The sequence below is a fragment of the Periplaneta americana genome, chromosome 8 (assembly GCF_040183065.1).
Source record: "Periplaneta americana isolate PAMFEO1 chromosome 8, P.americana_PAMFEO1_priV1, whole genome shotgun sequence".
Classification (NCBI taxonomy): domain Eukaryota; kingdom Metazoa; phylum Arthropoda; class Insecta; order Blattodea; family Blattidae; genus Periplaneta; species Periplaneta americana.
In genome coordinates, this window is record NC_091124.1 from 170,337,580 (window position 1) to 170,357,819 (window position 20,240).

Sequence of the window (20,240 nt, forward strand, 5' to 3'; positions counted from 1 at the left end):
TATGGACCTTGCGGCGTAAAAGGAAAGGGTAAGCTAGTAACTCAGAGCTTCTGAAAGAGCAGGTGGATGGGGGTGATGTCACTGGTCGACTGGTCGGCCGATACCGTGTCGGTAGTTGGTTGAAAGTGTGGGGGACAAACTCTCATTCCTTGCTCGAAAATTTTCCTAATCTCCAGGATTATATTAAACAGCTCCCTTTTTCCTTTTCATCCTGGATAATGCCGTACACGGTACAAAACTCATAAAACTGACATAATTTCTTTAGCTTTGCGTCACATAATAATCTACAGTTCAAATTACATTACAGAACAATAAAAAATTGTATATAAATAACACACAATGCATTGCCAATATTGCAATTGATATAAAATAATAAATTTCCGAATACTGCTAGTAAATCTCATATTTATCTTCGATCGGGCGCTTTTTACGTTGCATTTATTTTCATGCAGAATCTAAATTAAATTTCTGAAAAAAAAATTTTCACGAGTTTAGCTGATAAAATATTTTAATGGATAATTTACTATCACAAATAACTGAATACTGAAAATGATACACCATGTCTCCTGGTTCTACCTAAATCGATTTGTTTCTCAACGTTTTTTTTTTCTAAATGGAAGTCACGGAACTATAGTTTCTACAGGACATTTGAAAATGTCTCTTAGAATTGTATCATTCGTACATAATAGATATTCCGTATATTTTAACATGAATAAATGTTTCACTGTAGTTGTAATTTTAGATCCTATTTTATTTTATTGTCTATATTCCTCTTATATTAATAATATTCCTGAACTGCGACCGAACATGAGCTCTGCTCATTCGGTCCTCAAATTTAGTTAATATTATTATGTCCTCTTTTTATATTGATTGTATTATTTTATTTCTATTTATATTATTTTAATTATATTTAGTATTCTGTAAAAATAATAAATAAATAAGTAAATAAATAAATAAAACAAATAAAATAAATAAATAAATCTGATTTATGTCTGTCGCTTTTAATGATGTGTTAAGATTATATTCTTTGTATTCATATAATTGAAATAACATGCACATAATACTGTGTTCAACTCTACAACCACAATACAACTACCTGAATTTCCAAGACGGCCCCGGGACCCGGTCATCTCGAACCCCTGATCATGCGCAGGCTTCAGTCGCTCCTCGAACCTGTGAACATACACGTGAAATTTTTAAAGTAATTCTTGAAGTAATAATTTCATTTTTTGCTCACTAATTTATTTATTTATTCTGGTGTAGTTAAGGCCATTAGGCCTCCTCTTCCACACCACCAGAAATACATATAAAATAATAGAAATAAACAGTTAAAAAAATACACTATAAACAAAGTACAGCCACAAAATTATACATAGGTTACAGTCACACAAACTTTAAATGAGTGATTAAGTATCATAATTACTTGTATCCTAATTAACTAACATAAACAAGAAACTTGCAATTTTAATCTAGAGTAAAAAAAAAAAAAACACAAATCAACACTTCTAGCAATACCTAAAAGTATTCACTAAGAAAAAATTTCCAATTTAATTTTGAATTGTGATAAAGTCTGGCAGTCCCCGACGTCATTGGGTAACGAATTCCAAATGCGAGGTATTTCTACAGTGTAGGAGGATGAGTATAAAGACGTTCTATAATGAGTGATGGAAAGAAGTGCTTGACGCCGGTTTCGAAGAGTTGTAAGACATTGAAAGCGCGATAACAGATAATTCGGAGTAGAAGTACGCATGATTCTAAACAGAAGAGACAGTGAATGTATTGTTCTTCGTTCCTTCAGACGCACCGATGAAAGTAACTGGAAGGAAGGTGTTTTATGGTCAAATTTACGAGTACTGCAGATGAATCGTATGCACACATTATGAACACGTTGTAATCTCTCAGCTAAGAGTGAACTTACATTAGTTAGTAAGGGATCGCAATAATCACAAAGGGGCATTACAAGTGTCTGAATAAGATTCTTTTTTAGACTAAGTGGTAGAAATTCTTTCATATGAAACAAGGAGTGAAGTTGAGAAAATATATTGTTTTGCAAGTGTGTGTTACTTGAGTGTTCCAATTTAGATCGCCATCCATAAATATTCCAAGATTTTTAACTGTTTCACTGTATTTAACAATAATCCCATTCAATATTATATGTGGTAGAGTACCACTATCAAGATTGCTTCGTAGACGATTATGTCCCATTACGATTGCTTGCGAAGTCTCTGGATTTAACCTTAAACCAAATTTGTGTGCCCACAGTGAAATCGAATTCAAATCTTCGTTTATTTTATTTACTGCGTCACTAGTCTTTTCAGGGTGGAAATGCAATACATTTGCAAGTCGTCAGCATACATATGGTATATGCAGTGTTTTATCATTTTTGTCACGTCATTAATATAAATCATGAAGAGTAAAGGTCCAAGAACTGATCCTTGTTGAATTCCAGATTTCACGACACACCATTTTGAAGAATAATCGCTTACAATGACTAATGTTAGAATGTTGACAATTTCTTTAACATCCACAGCAGTGTATCAAAATATTATAAAAATTATCTTGTATCACCACATTTATACACACTAAAGTGAGTTTCTTGACTCTTTATAAGGTTCATATCTGGGCCTGTAAATGGTAGTAATATAACATTGCCTTCAGTTATAGTCTATCTTCCGAATAGCTCAAAGCATCCGCAAAACAAAACACTGGCATTGTACATGCATCTAGCCAGAGTAACGTTTGATATTTTGGTGGATCATTAGATCCAGTAGCATCGTGCTGGCATAACTTCTCTGTACGATACTGTTTTAGGAGAAATAGCCAGTGTTTACTATTATTCTTACTGTTAGCGGCGACTCTCTGAGGATTAACAGGTTTAGACTTTTTAGTATGTTCATTTAGCACACAACCATCTCAGCTTATTAACTCTGGCTTGACTTGACTGGCTTTTTGAAGAGCCAAACGTGGGGTGAGTCTATGTGCGCCCAGTATTTGACGGCTGTTCCACACCGACAGATGGCATTCGTGAATCGATGTCAACAGGTGGTCTATCCTGTCCGAGCCGTGGCACAGCTAGGTACCGTTCCCAGATGAGTAACTGATAAACTTCAAGGTCTATAGCTCCAAACTCTCCATTTCTATGTCATCATCGGATATCCCTACTACTGTCAAGATTTCACCCAGTGCATTTTCAACTACTACGGCAAGTGATACATGAAATAAGGGGGAGATGGAGAGAGTTAATTGAATAAATGAGGGAAACGAAAAACTTCCGAGAAAATCCCCTCTGCAACATCTGTTGTATGCACCACAAATTTCATCACGAACAAGCTGGGGATCGAATCCGGGCTACTTGGATAAATTTCAAGTGCATTGGGGCTATCAGACGCAGCAACATGGTGTTTCACTCGCAGCTTTTTGTTTGTATAGTTCCTTAGAAAGTAAAGCAGAAGCAGTGTATGTGGAAATTTTTTGTAGTCGCATTGGACGTGCGTGCTTGATGCAATGTATTTATTTATTTATTTATTTATTTAACTAGCTAGCGAGTACAAATTTCATGTATAAAACAAAAATGTTTCTAGCCACTACCGTAAGAGCCAGGCTCGTGTACGATGTGGTCTTAGTCAATAATATAACATAAAATTCACAAGGACAGATTACTAAATACAGTAACTTAATTTAAACCAATAAATACCACTTCACACATCATCTCTGTATTCCTCATCTTTCACTGTTGCTACCTCCCGTCACTGGAACTCACCGCCGCCTGAAGTCAAGGGCTGCCGAACATTGAAATCTTTCAAATCCAAGTTAGAAAATTCTCTTATGACGAGTTTCCAAACTAACTATTATGACAAGCGTTGTATTGTATGTTTCCACGTATTCACATTTTTTTAATGTTATAGTGATATTTAACTTATTTTATGTTTTTGTTTTCATATTTTCCGATAATGGTATGTCTATAATGTGATAAGTTGAGCTATATATAATCATAATTTTGCTTACTGTTTGTACCTAAAAATATTGTATGCATTGTATATTTTGTACTACACTATTATTATTATTATTATTATTATTATTATTATTAATACTACTTCTATTCTTATTTTTTATTATTATTATTATTATTATTGTCTAATTTTTTTAATACTTTGTCTCATTTACTTTGACCTGTTGTTCACATTTTATTCTGCTTTTTCCTTTCTTTCTGTATGTTATATATTATATCTGATTTCTACTTACTTGTTGTTTACATTTTATTATTATTTCTTATTCAGGTTTATGTTTAAAATTGTAGTGTACTTTGTAAATTTGTAGTGTTTTTTGTAACGCAATTTTACTCCTGGTTGAGTGTTAGAGAAGGCCGTATGGCCTTAACTCCGCCAGGTTGAATAAATTATTATTATTATTATTATTATTATTATTATTTTTATTATTATTATTATTAAATACAACACAAGAGCAAGAATAAAGAAGAAAGAGAAAAAGAGAAAAAAATACACATTTAATATAAATTGACAATCCAACAGAAGCCAGTGATACTCAGTAAAACATGAATATATTCGACAGAAATAAAAGGTAAGAAAATACATTTGTTAATATTATATATCATGGATAATTTTACAAATTTATTTTTAAAATCTACAATTTTTAAATATTTGAAATTTGGAAAATTTGTGATTTTATTATAAAGTCTTGGGCCGAAACTAGCACCATGTTTAAGAGCTGCACTTGTATGACATTTAGAATTGAATTAGAAACCTACACATTTTTATATTAGTGGAGCTTCATTATCCATTGGTATACTATTTTGAAGTTTTACTCGTAGAATTATGCCTAAAGCTGGCGATTCTCTCCTTCAGACTTAGTAAACATGCATTATTCTAGGAATATAATTAGTTTCTGGGTCCGTTCTTGAAAACAGCCTAATGAGAGAGAATCAGTTAGTTACAAATTTAAGTAGCGAACAATGTTTTCGAATGTTGCACCTGAAGCTATCAGACTAGATGGCAATATTATCGATGTGAACACAAACGAAACAAATAAGCAGTAGTTGTAAGATGGCAACTCCCCTTTACGAGTGTAACATTAGCGACTTGATTTAAGCATTGACACGAACATCTATTTCCTGGGGCTGGTATGTAGTTTGAATTTCTCTCCACATTCTCCCTAGACAAACGTTTGTACGATCATGTGCATTGTATTAATAAAGATAATTTATTAACCAGTGAACCTTAAATATAGAAGTGACATTAATAGATATTGAATCTGTTTTTAATGTATATAATGATTGTAATCTTCTTATAAGTGCATTAATTAGGTCTATGTGCAGTAGGCCTAATAGTTGTTTTAATTATTGTGTATAAAATTGAACTAGTTTTTGAATATTAGTTTGGTTTTAACCATTAAACAATGAATTAATTGAATAATGCAATAATTAACGAAAGTATCATTTTATTCAAGTGTTTTAATGTGTTTGTTTTTAGATTGTTTAATTATCAACAGTAATCTCGCTAGACGTTTTGATTTATCTAGAGAAAATCAAAACTTGAGTGGGATTTAATTGACTATTACACGATTAGAAGAAAATATATAAAGATTAGAAGTAACGAAGTACTCCAATACAATAAAATATGAATTGACTTACGAAAATACAACTGTCTTCAAATGTATTATTGTACCATCTCAACATTACAAATATTACGCTAGATGCATGCTAGATGGTAGTAGTGTCTTTATACAGACACTGTAATGATTACTATTCAATAAATCTTAATATTAAACAATCTCTGATACGTGACTATCCATAATATCATATAACAGAAGTTCTATTTATCCTCTCAGAGCAGAAGCAATAACATAACCTAACTAATATAAACAAGTGTTAGAAAAGTTTTAATTAACGACGATGACATAAAAAATAAATATGAATAATTTTAAAAAGAATAATTATTGAATGTACAATTTTCAAATTTGAATGTGGTTGGTGGTTCAATTGATGTTATATTGGACGTGTGCGTAATAGAAGTGGAACTCGTTGATTTAGGCCTACATGGTGTATTCAACTTATTCAGAATTTCCGAATGAATAATTTTAAAAGGAATAATTATTGAATGTACAATTTTCAAATTTGGATGTGGTTGGTGGTTCAATTGATGTTATATTGGACGTGTGCATAAAAGAAGTGGAACTCGTTGATTTAGGCCTACATGGTGTATTCAACTTGTTCAGGATTTCCGAATGGTGCTCTTCATTTATTTGTAAATCGGATTTCAGAAGATGCATAGGTATGATCAGTGATTTTTATTAATTCTTGTTCTTGAATGCCAATGCGAGTCATATTTGAAACTGCTGTGCATAGACTGGAGTGGTTTGTAATTTTATATATATTTTTGACGTCCAGACCAGCGCAGTTTCAAATGTTGGCAAACAAAGAAACAAATGCTAGGGACGCGATAAAATTAAACAAATGCTAGGGACGCGATAAAATTGTGCGATAAGCAGCCATGATTGGTTGAAATACGTCCTTTCGTACCGTTTTATTGACGTAGTAAGAGTGAAATAGTCTATTTAATCAATATGCCAATATCAGTAAAAAATTTCAATGTACCACATTAGATATTTTGAAAATATGCCTGAAGATGCCAAAATAGGCGAAAACATAGCAAAAAATTATTTTTAATGAATGATTTATATGTCTAAATATTTGTTGTGTTTTTTTAAATACTGATAAATCATTTCTACGAAAACTTATTCAATAAATATTACGTTATATTTGACTTATCTGAATACTACTACATGTTTTCTAAGTTAATTGCCTATCACGTTCACATCAAGCAGTCTACTATAATGGATGCAAAAGTTCTCTGAATAATGGATAAGCATCGAACACCGAGTCGGTCGGCCAGTGGAGATGACAACAGGTTGGCGACTTGATACGATTAGACAGGATTAAGGAGACGATATGCTAGCTCGGATAGTCAAATATGATGAGCCTTTGTTGCACAAGGGTCACTTACAGGTTTTCACCAACTATTTCGTTTATATGACGTCATTCCATTTTCGACCAATGAAGTATAATGAAATTTTGAATTCCAACCAATCACAGTCACACTTTGCGATAATTTTTGCAGCTAGATTTATTGCTATCAATTTATCGCATGATCGTTCTTTTGTTTAGTCGTTGTCGTTGTCCCCGTAAATTGATGATCGTGAATACATTAAGATGCAACTATACGGTTAAACTTTTCTTTCAACTTTAAAGCAATGAATGCCAGATTGATATTTATTATTAATTAATATATTTACGCAGTGAAGACGACGTTCAAAACGGCGCACCATGTAGACACAAAATCTTCATGTATCTTAACTGAGCGTACCTTTTAAACTTGATTCTTTCAATATTCTTCCCAGGTTGCACGCATACACGATTGGAATATTGAACTGTGTAGATGCAGTTTTAGTTCCGCCACACACTACAGCGAGAATGCGTTTGTCGAGCTATAAAAAAGGCTTTTCTGTAGCATGAGTAACGGTCGAAATAAGGCACAGCTGACGTTGGTCCTGCTCCCACAGGTAACTTAACCTATAATTTTAGCGTATATATTTGTATTTTGTGAATTAAATTAAACAATTAATAGAAAGTTAGATGTCCGAATTTATGTAACATCATCGCATATCAAACACAAAAACCTTGTATAGTAAAATATGCAAGATCTTTGACCAAACTGTCTTCCATATGGCGTAATAAAATTCGTGTTTTAATTATCTATACAGAGGTGGCTTCACTGTGTAGCAACATGTCTCGCTGTGAATACATTAGCATTAATAATCAGGTTACTGTAATTATATTACAAGATTTTAAATTATATTATGATTTTAGCAGATAATGACAATGTATTTATGTTTTAATAATAAGAGAAAAGTGCAGTACATGTAATTAACATTGCCAAACCTGCATTTCGCTTTTCCCAATTGGCATTACTGAATAATAACATCGAATTTCTGTATTGCAGTAATCGATATTCATCTATTTCAACTTCACAATGTCTAAATAGGTTAAGTATTCGTAAATATACTATTATTAACATTTTGCGATCGGGTTTTAGGGATATATTATTTACATTTTTATTTTATTCTCGAAATAGTCCTAATAAATGTCACTCGCTTCGCTCGTGGATTTATCGGAGACCTCTCGTGACATTACTACAGATAATTTCCAGGCCTGATCCGGACTCGAAACCAGACTATCTGCATGACAGGTTGATGGTCTGAATCAATCGTATTCTACAGACACACCCCATCTATTAACTATCTATAACTTTTTCTTATTCCTAGCAGAGCTCACTCTAAATACGTACATCATTTTTTAAAGTCACTTCAAAGTTGAGAGCATCATACATATTACAGACTCCTAATATTTGAGGTGAAAAGAAGAACATAACTGCTTGTGACAAAATATTAAATTCGGTTTTTACAAAATAGTAGAAATATATCGTGACCTTCTCTTCAACAAACACAGTTCTTTCAGCGAAAACATGCACAGCATTTTGTATAAAATTTTTGGAATATTCCCAACTCCTTGCAAGATAAACTATTTCAGTTGCTCTAAAGTTTTTGGGTGTGCCATGAAAACCCGTTCTTTTAGATAATCTCGCAACCAAAAGTATGCTTGAGATCTGGAGATCGTGGAGGCCATGTTGTTGGAAAGTGCCTACTGAAGACACAATCTCCAAAGACTCGTGTAATTATTTTGTAGTTGTGTAGACATGGGGTGTGCACAACAATGCATAAAGATGATGTTTTCCGTGATTTCTCACTCTGGGGGTGACAATATTTTGTAGCGAGCGAATAGTAGTGGTACTCCTCGTTTACTGTGACAGCCTCTATTTTTCCACTGTTGTCTTCTTCGAAGAAATATGGACCGACGGTGAATTGCGAAATGAAGCCATATGATATAGTGATATTCAAATCATGAAAACCTTGTTGACTTAATAGAAAAACCTGGGGTCATTGCAGACCAAATTCTACAATTACGTGTGTTAACTCAACAATAAAAAAAAAAGTGCTTTATCTGTCCAGAAAACTTTGTTCAATCAATGACTGTTATTAATTCGAATCTCTGCTAGCAGAAATGATACAATATGTATTCTGATAGTCACTTTCTTTTAGTGCGAACACTGGTTTTAGTTTTTGTGGGTACAGATTAAAATGTTTTCTTAGAATTCTCCAAATTATGCTATAACTCATTTAATGGTGTCTGGACACTTGGCAAACTTACTTACTTACGTATTTACTCACTGGCTTTTAAGGCACCCGGAGGTTCATTGCCGCCTTCACATAAGCCCGCCATTGGTCCCTATTCTGAGCAAGATTAATCCAGTCTCTATCATCATATCCCACCTCCATCAAATCCATTTTAATATTGTGGCACCCGTCTGGAAAGTTCTGCTGCTGTCTGGTTGCCTCGGGAGTCGCGCGCGCGTTCGGCAGAAGGGAGGGCGCAGGAAGGCGAGGCTCGAGCTTCGGTGGGCACTGGGGCGCGGTGCGAGGAGAGGGGAAGAAAAGCGACTGCGACTGAGCGGAGAAAGCAGGGGAAGCCTCTAGAAGCGCAATCCTCTCGAACCGAAGATTACAGAACGTGTGATTTCATAAATAAAAGAAGGTTAGTGTTTGAGTACCAGTCAGCTGCGAGAGAGCTAGTTAGCGAAGACGTATCCAGTGGATCTCAGTTCGATGAGCAGTGAACTTGAGTAACTGCGGCAGTGTCCAGGCGAAGGAAACGCCTCCGAAAAAATTTTGGGTTCGAAGTGCAGTAAACTGTATACGGAAGTTTTGGGTTCGAAGTGCAGTGAACTGTGTCTGAAGGCTTGGGTTCGACGTACAGTAAACTTGAGTGAGCTAGAAGAACTAGCCAAGGCGAACGAACTGTCAACTGAGAACTGACAGTTTTGTTTTGTACATAGTGCTTTGTGAACATTAGTTGAAATTAGGAGTACATTGTTTTTCTTCTCAATAATACACGTGAATTGTCATTGTCGTCGTTCGGAGTGCAATAACGACTACTGTGTTGCTGTGTTGAGTGGAATACCCATTGTTGACTGGTATGTCGTTAAAGTCAGAAATAAAAGCCATTATTGTTGAATAAAAGTTACAATATTATCATCTCATCTATGTATCGCCCTCCCCAAAGATCTTTTTCCCTCCGGCCTCCCAACTAACACTCTATATGCATTTCTAGATTCACCCATACGTGCTACATGTCCTGCCCATCTCAAACGTCTGGATTTAATGTTCCTAATTATGTCAGTTGAAGAATACAATGCGTGCAGTTGTGTGTTGTGTAACTTTCTCCATTCTCCTGTAGCTTCATCCCTCTTAGCCCCCAATATTTTCCTAGGTATCTTATTCACTTGGCTAAAACTAATTAAAAAATAATTATATCTACTTATTTCATTACTTAGTGAAGCACCTCATCAGCAATAGCATCATCGATTACTTTCGGTCTTCCAGATGTCTCATCACACAACAGAATTCGTTTCCGCAAACGTCCTGATCAATCGCCTTAATTACGAATGGGAACATAAGACTTCTAAATAGTTAAGCATTGTAAATTTTCTCAGACCATGAGAAAGGCTCCTAATGCTTTCGTAATAATATTGCATTTTAATGATAGAACCATGGTTTGTAGTTCAAAATTCTTGCATCGGTGCTAATATAATCATTGGGCGTCAAGATCTTTGTGACGGATCCATTCAGTTGTAGAATCGATTGAATTAATTTGTGGTGGCGCTTTATTTAATCTGTTATTATCTCACCTATTAATCACTAACAATAATTTAGAAATAAACTAGATTAAATGTTTTGGAACAGTGAAAATTTCCTAACTCAGCAAATCAATATTCTGTCTTTTATATTCCAATACCTCAAAGCAAGCGAATGGAAATAGTGGAAGTCAAATGGGAGAAATTCCGAAGCGGTTGAAGGAACTAAGATCTAAATCGAGGCTGACGACAAGTAGAGTAACGCAAGTAGGAGATAGTTCAGGGAGCAGTGATGAAGGAAGAGGGGAAAACAAGATGAAAAACAGTGTGACTTAAGGAAATGGTGTGGAGGGGAGGGATAAAAATAATAATGATTTAAACAATGCATGAGTTAACAAATGGAAAAAAAGCCAAGACAGAAAAACCTATAGACAATAATTTCCTTTAAATCATATTCAAAATTAGCCCCCAAACCCGCCATAAACATTGTTAAACCAGAAATAAGTAAAATAAAAATATTTAGCCAATCACTAAAAACAACTCTAAAGCTAATTAATAAAAAAAAACCTTGCAGTAACTAAAGTTGATCGTAAGAAAAGAAAACGAAGACCTAAAAAGTAGCAATGTGGAAAAGTGAGTAGTGAAAAGTGCAGATAATTAGAGATGTAGAGTGAGGGGAAATGTGTCATACAAGAAGTGGGGTTATAGTATTTTTGGTATAATAATGGGTTAGGAGTAAACTTGTGGAAGAATTTATGACAGACAAGAAAAGACTACTGGAAAAATTTCATTAATAAATTAAAAATAAGTAATGTCCTAAATGACTTGTACGAGAGGCGTGTAAAATGGTGAGTCGGCGCTGTATACTAATAATGTGAAGTGCCGTTTCACCGAAGGGATATTTCTTAAAGACATTACATACATACATACATACATACATACATACATACATACATACATACATCATTGGCATTACGGCCCTTATAGTTTAGCCTTAGCCTCCCTCAGAACATCCGATCAATCACTCCTGTCTAATGCTCGTGTTCTCCATCTTCTAATTCCAACTTTTGTTAGGTCAGCCTGAACGTCATCCAGCCATCTCAATTTAGGTCGTCCGACTTTCCTTCTTCCTACTGGCAATGCATCTAGTAGAGCTTTGGGTGTGCGATTTTTCTCCATCCTGGCTACGTGTCCCAGCCACTCTAACCTTCTGAGTTTTATGTCAACAACAATGTTGATATCTTTATATGATTCATATAACTCAGCATTTGTTTTGATTCGCCAAAACCCTTGCTCATAAGTAGGCCCGAAGATTTTCCGTAATACTTTCCTTTCCCAGGGATTTAAGATCTTTATTGCCCTTTCAGATAGAGTCCAGGTTTCACTTCCATATACTACTATTGGTTTAATAATAGCCCTAGTTTTATATATTGTTATTTTAGTTTTTCTTGAGATACACCTGGACTTCATAGATTTATTCAGTGCCCAAAGACCTCGATTCCCAGCTGCAATCATCTCTTTTATATCAGTCATAACATCATTATTGTCTTTCACCATGGAACCCAGATACTTCATCATCATCATCATCATCCTTCACGAATTAGGCCTCTGTAGACCTGTTTCGGCCCCATCTAGCAGTCTTCTTAAAGGTCTTCCTGGTCGACGATGTCCTCTAGGTTTATACTGCATCATAATTTTTGGGATTCTTGAATTTTCCATTCTTCTTACATGATCTAGCCAATTGAATTTGTATCTGCTGATTTTTTCTTCTACTGACTCTACTTCTAATTGTTCTAAAATTTCTTCATTCCTTTTTCGGTCTAAAAGAGTATATCCTGCTGTCCTCCTGAAAAATTTCATTTCCGTTGCTTTGATTTTGTTCATGTCTTTTTTCTTTAATGTCCAAATCTCGCTTCTGTATAAAAGGGAGGGTAATGCTAGTGCATTATATATTTTTATTCTTGTAGATTTTTGTACTAATTTAGCTTTTAATGTATTGTTTATTATTCCTAGAATTTGTGTAAATTTGGTAATTTTCTTGTTCACATCTTTTTCATTTTGATAAGATATTTCACTACCCAGATAACTGAAATTTTGCACTTGTTCGAGGCATTGGTTATTGAGTATTATCTTACTTCTGACTGGGTCTTGTCCTAAAATGCCATTACTTTTGATTTTTGTGCTGAAATTTCCATCCCAAAAATCTTTTAATATTTTATTTAATGTATACAATCCTCTTTGTAAATTATCCTCTGAATTGGAAATTATGACTTGATCATCGGCATAGAGTAAGGTATTTAATATTAGAGCACTGGTTATTTTGATTCCTGATGTGTAGATTTGGTTCCATTTTAAAATAATTTCATTTATATAGATATTAAATAAAGTTGGTGATAGTGGACAACGTTGTCGAACTCCATTATTAACTAATTTTCTTTCGGATATACAGTTACCTACAGACTACCTAACGATAAGGCTAGAAACCTATCTTACGGAAAATTATATTACTTTCAAGCCTCAAACAAGCAATATAAGGACCCAGATACTTAAAAACAGGAAACTCTTTCAAAATAGTATCATTCAAATTAATCTTATTAGTATTGTCATGATTCATATTATACATGTATTTAGTTTTATCATTGTTAATTTCCAGATCGGCTTTGATTGCTTCAGTTTCTATTTGTTTGAGTACATACATACATACATACATACATACATACATACATACATACATACATACATACATACATACATACATACATACATACATACATACATACATACATACATACATACATATTCCAATAACAAAATCAGCATTTCTTTTACGTTAAGTCGTGGCAATTAGGAACAGGAATCACTCTCAGCTCGTAAGGCCCGATTTTCTTTCCGTCTATATGAAAGATATAATCAAGATGTTCTTCGCCTTTTAGAAATCCATCGCTCTAGGCAGGCATTGAACTTGTGAACTTGGGATCTATTTACAAGATGGTATTCACGAGATCAGCGAGAACACCAATCAACTCTTATTTGATTTTTTAAGCGCGATGTTGGACCGAAAACTGCTGATCCAGTTATATTTGAGAATCAGGGAATCGCAACAAACACCGCTACTTCCCTTCTGTCTTTCTCTCGCAGTCGTACAGCTTTCCCTTCCCGCGGGCGAAGTTCCATAAAGAGGTGATCGAGCAGTTTGAATGTGACTATCGCACCGCAATTGTGAGTCATAATGGCGAACATCAAAACCAATGGCAGCTTTGTAAGATGCCAGATACACACTCGGCCCTATCTGAACAACGACAATTTTATTCAAGTCTTCTCATATCTTGCTTCATTTACGTACCTACTTCAATTTAACGCACTGCAAAATCTTACGACGTTACTACGAATCAACGCAAGGAATAAGAAACAGAATTATTGTCTATGAATGTCCCGAATTCTTCAGTTCAAGCTAATTCTTTTGTATCTTACGTAAGATACACTATTAACAATACGTGAATGTAATATTAACTTTCATTTAGCTTATTGTCAAATTTCGTATCTCTAGTAAAGGCAGAAGAAATAGGAGGGTTCTTGGTCTTGTGCGGAAACTACTCGCTCCACACTTTCTCTAGCGGTTTATGACTTGAACAAAGAGACCTTCCTGTCGTTGCTTTCGAATGCTGGTTGTTGAAAAGTGCTCGTCTGTGATATTACTGTGTTATAGCTTGATCGTAAATATACATAGGCCCTATTAATAAACAGTATTCAATCACTTATAATAAACTAATGGAAGAATATAGAAAATGGGGACTAAACATAAATCTACAGAAAACAGAATATATGTGTTTAGGAAGAGATGTGGGTGACCTCATACTTTAAATAGGAAAAATTAAAAAATGTGAATCCTTTAAATATCTTGGATCAAGAATCACAAATATAGGTACATGTGAGAGAGACATTCAAAATAAAATTTCTTTGGCAAAAAATGCTACCAGGACTTTGCACGGAATAATCTGGAATAAAAATATTACAAAAGAAACTAAAATTAAAATCTACAAGAGTATAATACAGAATATTTTATCATATGGAAGTGAAACTTGGTCCATGACAGAACTACAAAATAACAAAATTAGAACAGTTGAATTCGACTATCTTAGGAGAAGTCTTCAAAAAACAAGACAGGATAAAATTAGAAATGAACTCCTTTGGAAAGAAATGAACGTCACCACATCTGTTGTTAAGAGAATAGAAAATCAAACTCTGAAATGGTATGGACATGTACAAAGAATGGGCAACGAAAGATGGCCAAAAAATATATATCAATGGTCACCCCCAGGAAAAAATAAACGTGGTAGGCCAAAATTCAAATGGAAAACCCATGTCAGAGCAATAATGGATGACAGGAATTTGGAAAAAGGAGATTGGAACGATAGATATATATGGAAACTGAAGACGGCGAACCTTTAAGTGGGAAAAAGCCGAAGAAGAAGAAGAAGAAGAAAGAAGAATAAACAGTGTTTTCAAATACTAATCATCCAGGTAATCGCCACCATACCTCAGTCTAGCCCTGATATCAGAAGTCACACTAAAGACGTTACTTATCAAGTTTACTGGTTCTTGAAAGAACTTAAAGATTGTGAGGACATTAACGGGAGAGGATGGCATTTTTTAGTGAAAAATGAGTAAATTAAAAACAAATTCTTTAAAATACTCTGTGATATTTATGGAAAGCATTGCATAACATTTTCTGAGTATTTGTGCCCTTATCGGATGTTGAGACGCCATTTGTAAACTTCCTGTGCTATGGATTTTTAAATCACTCATCCCCTTTTATTGCTGTTTCCGGTAAATTAAATTTTCAAAAAAATTGTTGTTCTTTAAAATACCCTTTGATATGTGTGGAAAGCATTGCATAACATTTTGTGAGTATTTGTGCCCTTATCGGATGTTGAGACGCCATTTTTAAACTTCCTGTGCTATGGATTTTTAAATCACTCATCCCCTTTTATTGCTGTTTCCGGTAAATTAAAATTTCAAAAAAAAAAAAAAAAATTTGTTCTTTAAAATACTCTTTGATATGTGTGGAAAGCATTGCATAACATTTTGTGAGTATTTGTGCCCTTATCGGATGTTGAGACGCCATTTTTAAACTTCCTGTGCTATGGATTTTTAAATCACTCATCCCCTTTTATTGCTGTTTCCGGTAAATTGAAATTAAAAAAAAAAATTTGTTCTTTAAAATACTCTTTGATATGTGTGGAAAGCATTGCATAACATTTTGTGAGTATTTGTGCCCTTATCGGATGTTGAGACGCCATTTTTAAACTTCCTGTGCTATGGATTTTTAAATCACTCATCCCCTTTTATTGCTGTTTCCGGTAAATTAAATTTTCAAAAAAATTGTTGTTCTTTAAAATACCCTTTGATATGTGTGGAAAGCATTGCATAACATTTTGTGAGTATTTGTGCCCTTATCGGATGTTGAGACGCCATTTTTAAACTTCCTGTGCTATGGATTTTTAAATCACTCATCCCCTTTTATTGCTGTTTCCGGTAAATTAAAATTTCAAAAAAAAAAAATTTGTTCTTTAAAATACTCTTTGATATGTGTGGAAAGCATTGCATAACATTTTGTGAGTATTTGTGCCCTTATCGGATGTTGAGACGCCATTTTTAAACTTCCTGTGCTATGGATTTTTAAATCACTCATCCCCTTTTATTGCTGTTTCCGGTAAATTAAACTTTCAAAAAAAAAATTTGTTCTTTAAAATACTCTTTGATATGTGTGGAAAGCATTGCATAACATTTTGTGAGTATTTGTGCCCTTATCGGATGTTGAGACGCCATTTTTAAACTTCCTGTGCTATGGATTTTTAAATCACTCATCCCCTTTTTATTGCTGTTTCCGGTAAATTAAATTTTCAAAAAAAAAATTTGTTCTTTAAAATACTCTTTGATATGTGTGGAAAGCATTGCATAACATTTTGTGAGTATTTGTGCCCTTATCGGATGTTGAGACGCCATTTTTAAACTTCCTGTGCTATGGATTTTTAAATCACTCATCCCCTTTTATTGCTGTTTCCGGTAAATTAAATTTTCAAAAAAAAAAATGTTCTTTAAAATACTCTTTGATATGTGTGGAATGCATTGCATAACATAGAATTTTGTTATTGTAGGTTTAATTTGTAATTTAGTAAATACAAAAATATTGTTTGTTCTTAACTTCTATGGTAAAATGTCTAGCTTTCATTAATCAGGTATTATTGTCGTACTTTAATTTTTATTGTAATTGTAATTGTAAATTTAATATTAATTGTAATCATATTGTTCATGTTATAGTTGTAATCCCCTGCTAGAGGGGCAGAGAAGGCCTGACGGCCTTATCTCTACCAGGTTAAATAAATAAATACTAATACTAATACTAATAACATTTTGTGGGTATTTGCGCCCTTATCGGATGTTCAGACGCCATTTTGAAACTTCCTGCGCTCTGGATTTTTAAATCACACACCACCTTTTTATCGTTGTTTTCATTAACTTCATTTTTTTGCTACATTGCCAGACAAAAATGGATATATTTTCTGAACTATTAAATATACATGCATGAAATTTAGAACACACATTCTTTACACTATTAGGAAACTTTTCTATGTAACAGAATTTTGTTAATTGATTTCATTTTAAAAATACATCCGTTTGTTTGCAAAAAAAGGAAATAAAAATGTGTTACTAAATTTTAATTATTTATTTTATAAACGTAGGGACAAATATGAAATTCTGTTACAGACTGTTTTTAGAGCATGCTTTTGCAAGTTCATTACAAAAACTGTTTGAATCTATCTATAAAAGAAGTTTAGATATATCGGTTTTAGTAAAATCCTGCATTGGGATTTTTTTTCAAATCTGGGCCCCAAATAATTTTTTTTTCGAAATATTTATATTTTTTTGAGTTTCTACAGCTATGAGCTCTCAACATACAAAAAATTAATATTTTACACCAAATAGGAAATAAATTTTAAAAAATACCATCCTCTCTCCATAAAAGTGTCGTAACATCAACGCAGACAGCCATAGCCAAGATGTGTGGTGTTTCTCTATGATCGGTTCAGAGAATTTGTGCAGAACGATTTTTTGGTCATAGTTATTGTGTTATTTTGTTACGCTAAGCCATTTTTAAGCGTGCTTCTAATACATAAGTATTTTTTTTATTACGAAACTTGTTCATGTTATAATAACGTGTACAGTTTTCAAAAACAGTAAAAATATATTAATTTTTTGTACCTATTTTTTTTTTAATTTTCTCGTGATTCGCAAAGTTGATAACTGTATAAACATTATTTCGCATTTATTATTTCAATACAACATTCTGAAAACAACTAAAAATAAAATACTTACACACACGTGTGTAATGCTAAATATTTTGATTTCTCGTATTAGGTAATTATTACGTTTGTGAAATGGCTAACTTGCGAAATGTTATAAATGATACTATTATACATACTAGGTTCAAAAAGTTCCCGGAATTTGTTAGCATCATAGATACAACGTACCTTAAACACTATTCTACAGAATTCCCTTCAAAATAGTTGTTTTCCGCAACTACACACTTTTGCCAACGCGTGTAGAGTTCCAGGAAGCAGGCCTGGAAGCCATTTTGTGAAACCCGTCTTAGTGCTCTCGTCGCGTTTGCGATAACCTCTTCAGCATTGAATCTCCGTCCTTTCAGATGACTTTTCAGACGGGGAAACAGAAAATAATCAGGTGGTGAGAGATCAGGAGAGTGTGGTGGGTGATCCAAAGCAGTTATGTTGTGCCTAGCAAGAAAATTCTTTACAATAATTGCGCGATGAGCAGGTGCATTGTCACATGCATAAGGAACCAGTTTTTTTCTACCCACTTTTCTGGACGTTTCCTTCTCACTGCGTCCCAGAGGCGACGGAGGGTTTCTACGTACAATTCTTTCGTTACAGTACGACCTTCTGGAATGAACTCATGGTGCATGAGACCCTGAGAGTCGAAGAAAACTTCCAACATAACTTTGCTTTAAGTGTGCTTAAATGCGACAGGCTCATGTCAGTAGATTTACTGGCATGTGAAAGAACTCCTGCGGGACAAAATTCCGGCACATCCGGCGATGCTGATATAACCTCTGCAGTTGCGAGCGTCGTTAAATAAAACATAACATTTAAAATAACTTTGCCTTTGGAAGTGTCCCTAGGAAATTTTTGCTTCCGAGGAGATGTTTTCGATTTCCACTCAGATGACTGTCGTTTAGGGACTGGGTCGTACAAGTAGCATCAGTTTCATTTTGTTTAAGAAATCACCATCTTCATCAGCCATACTGATCATGTCCCCAGCAAAACACAGAACTTGATGTTTGTACTTTGCTCTGTGGACATAATTACAAAATGCGACGAACAAACAAAACACTATGATAAACAATTGCCTACAACTCAAAACCAATAATTGCCATTATCAACAAACTTTAAGGAAATGACATGATGAATGTTACCAACAAAACAAATGTATAATATCCCTTGTTATATATTAATACGAAAAATGGTAGTAAAATTCCGGGAACTTTTTGAACCTAGTAGTATAAAGTCTGATTACTCTAATATGTTTTTATTCAGTAATGTATGCAATGGAGGGGGAAAGGGAACTGGCCACCATACCTCATTATCCTTAGTTACTTAGTTACCTCATAAGTGATGCCTTATTGTTGTCACTTGAGTTTCAGACCTGTGTTCGGACAGTTGACTAAACAAAACAACAATATTCAGTAAATCAGGTATTTGTAATTATTAGAAATCACGATATTATTTTTTATTTTAAGTTTTCCTATAGAGCAAAACGTGTAAATGCAGGAGTAAGTTATTTGGGACGGGACCATACACCAAGCAGGTTCTGAGGGGTATAGGAGTTGGGGTAGTGAATGAGAGGTTCGCCATACCCGCCTATTTCTTCTGCCCCTAGTATACCTCCGAAGGATTGCGCCAACATTTAAATCATCTATGAAAAATAGCTTCAGAGAAAATAACAGCTTTCTCAGACCATCACAGAAGGTGAAATAAGTTTTCTACCCATCCACTCATATTTATTTCTTTCTCTCTCCCTTTTCCCTTCTCTTTCTCTTTCTTTCTCTCGCTCTTTCTGTTTATTATTCTATTTATCTGCTTAATCTCCGCATTTATCAGATTTAACACACCACTGCAAGTAGGGAAGCAGATTCATTTGATCGTACACTAGGCATCTCAACAAATGACAGTCATGGGATCGCCATGACGCAGAGTATCCACCGCTGTGGAGTAACGGTTAGCACGCCTGACCGTCCTCGTTGGGGAAAATTACCTGGTTGAGGTTTTTTCAAGGTTTTCCCTCAACCAATCGAAGCAGAATTGCTGGGTGACTTTCGACATTGGACCTCGAATTCATTTCCCTATCATAATTACACTTCCCCTCTTTCACCATCATCATCATCATCATCATCATCTC

At 34.2% G+C, this 20,240-nt stretch overlaps 1 long non-coding RNA gene across 1 annotated transcript in view; it reads right to left on the reverse strand.

The window, feature by feature from the left end:
- The window catches only part of LOC138704348 (uncharacterized), a 165,491-nt gene that overhangs the window by 38,901 nt on the left and 106,350 nt on the right, over positions 1-20,240 (reverse strand). Inside the window, exon 2 of the long non-coding RNA XR_011333330.1 lies at positions 1,097-1,173. This is a non-coding gene — a long non-coding RNA (uncharacterized lncRNA). The remainder of the gene's footprint in view (positions 1-1,096; positions 1,174-20,240) is intronic.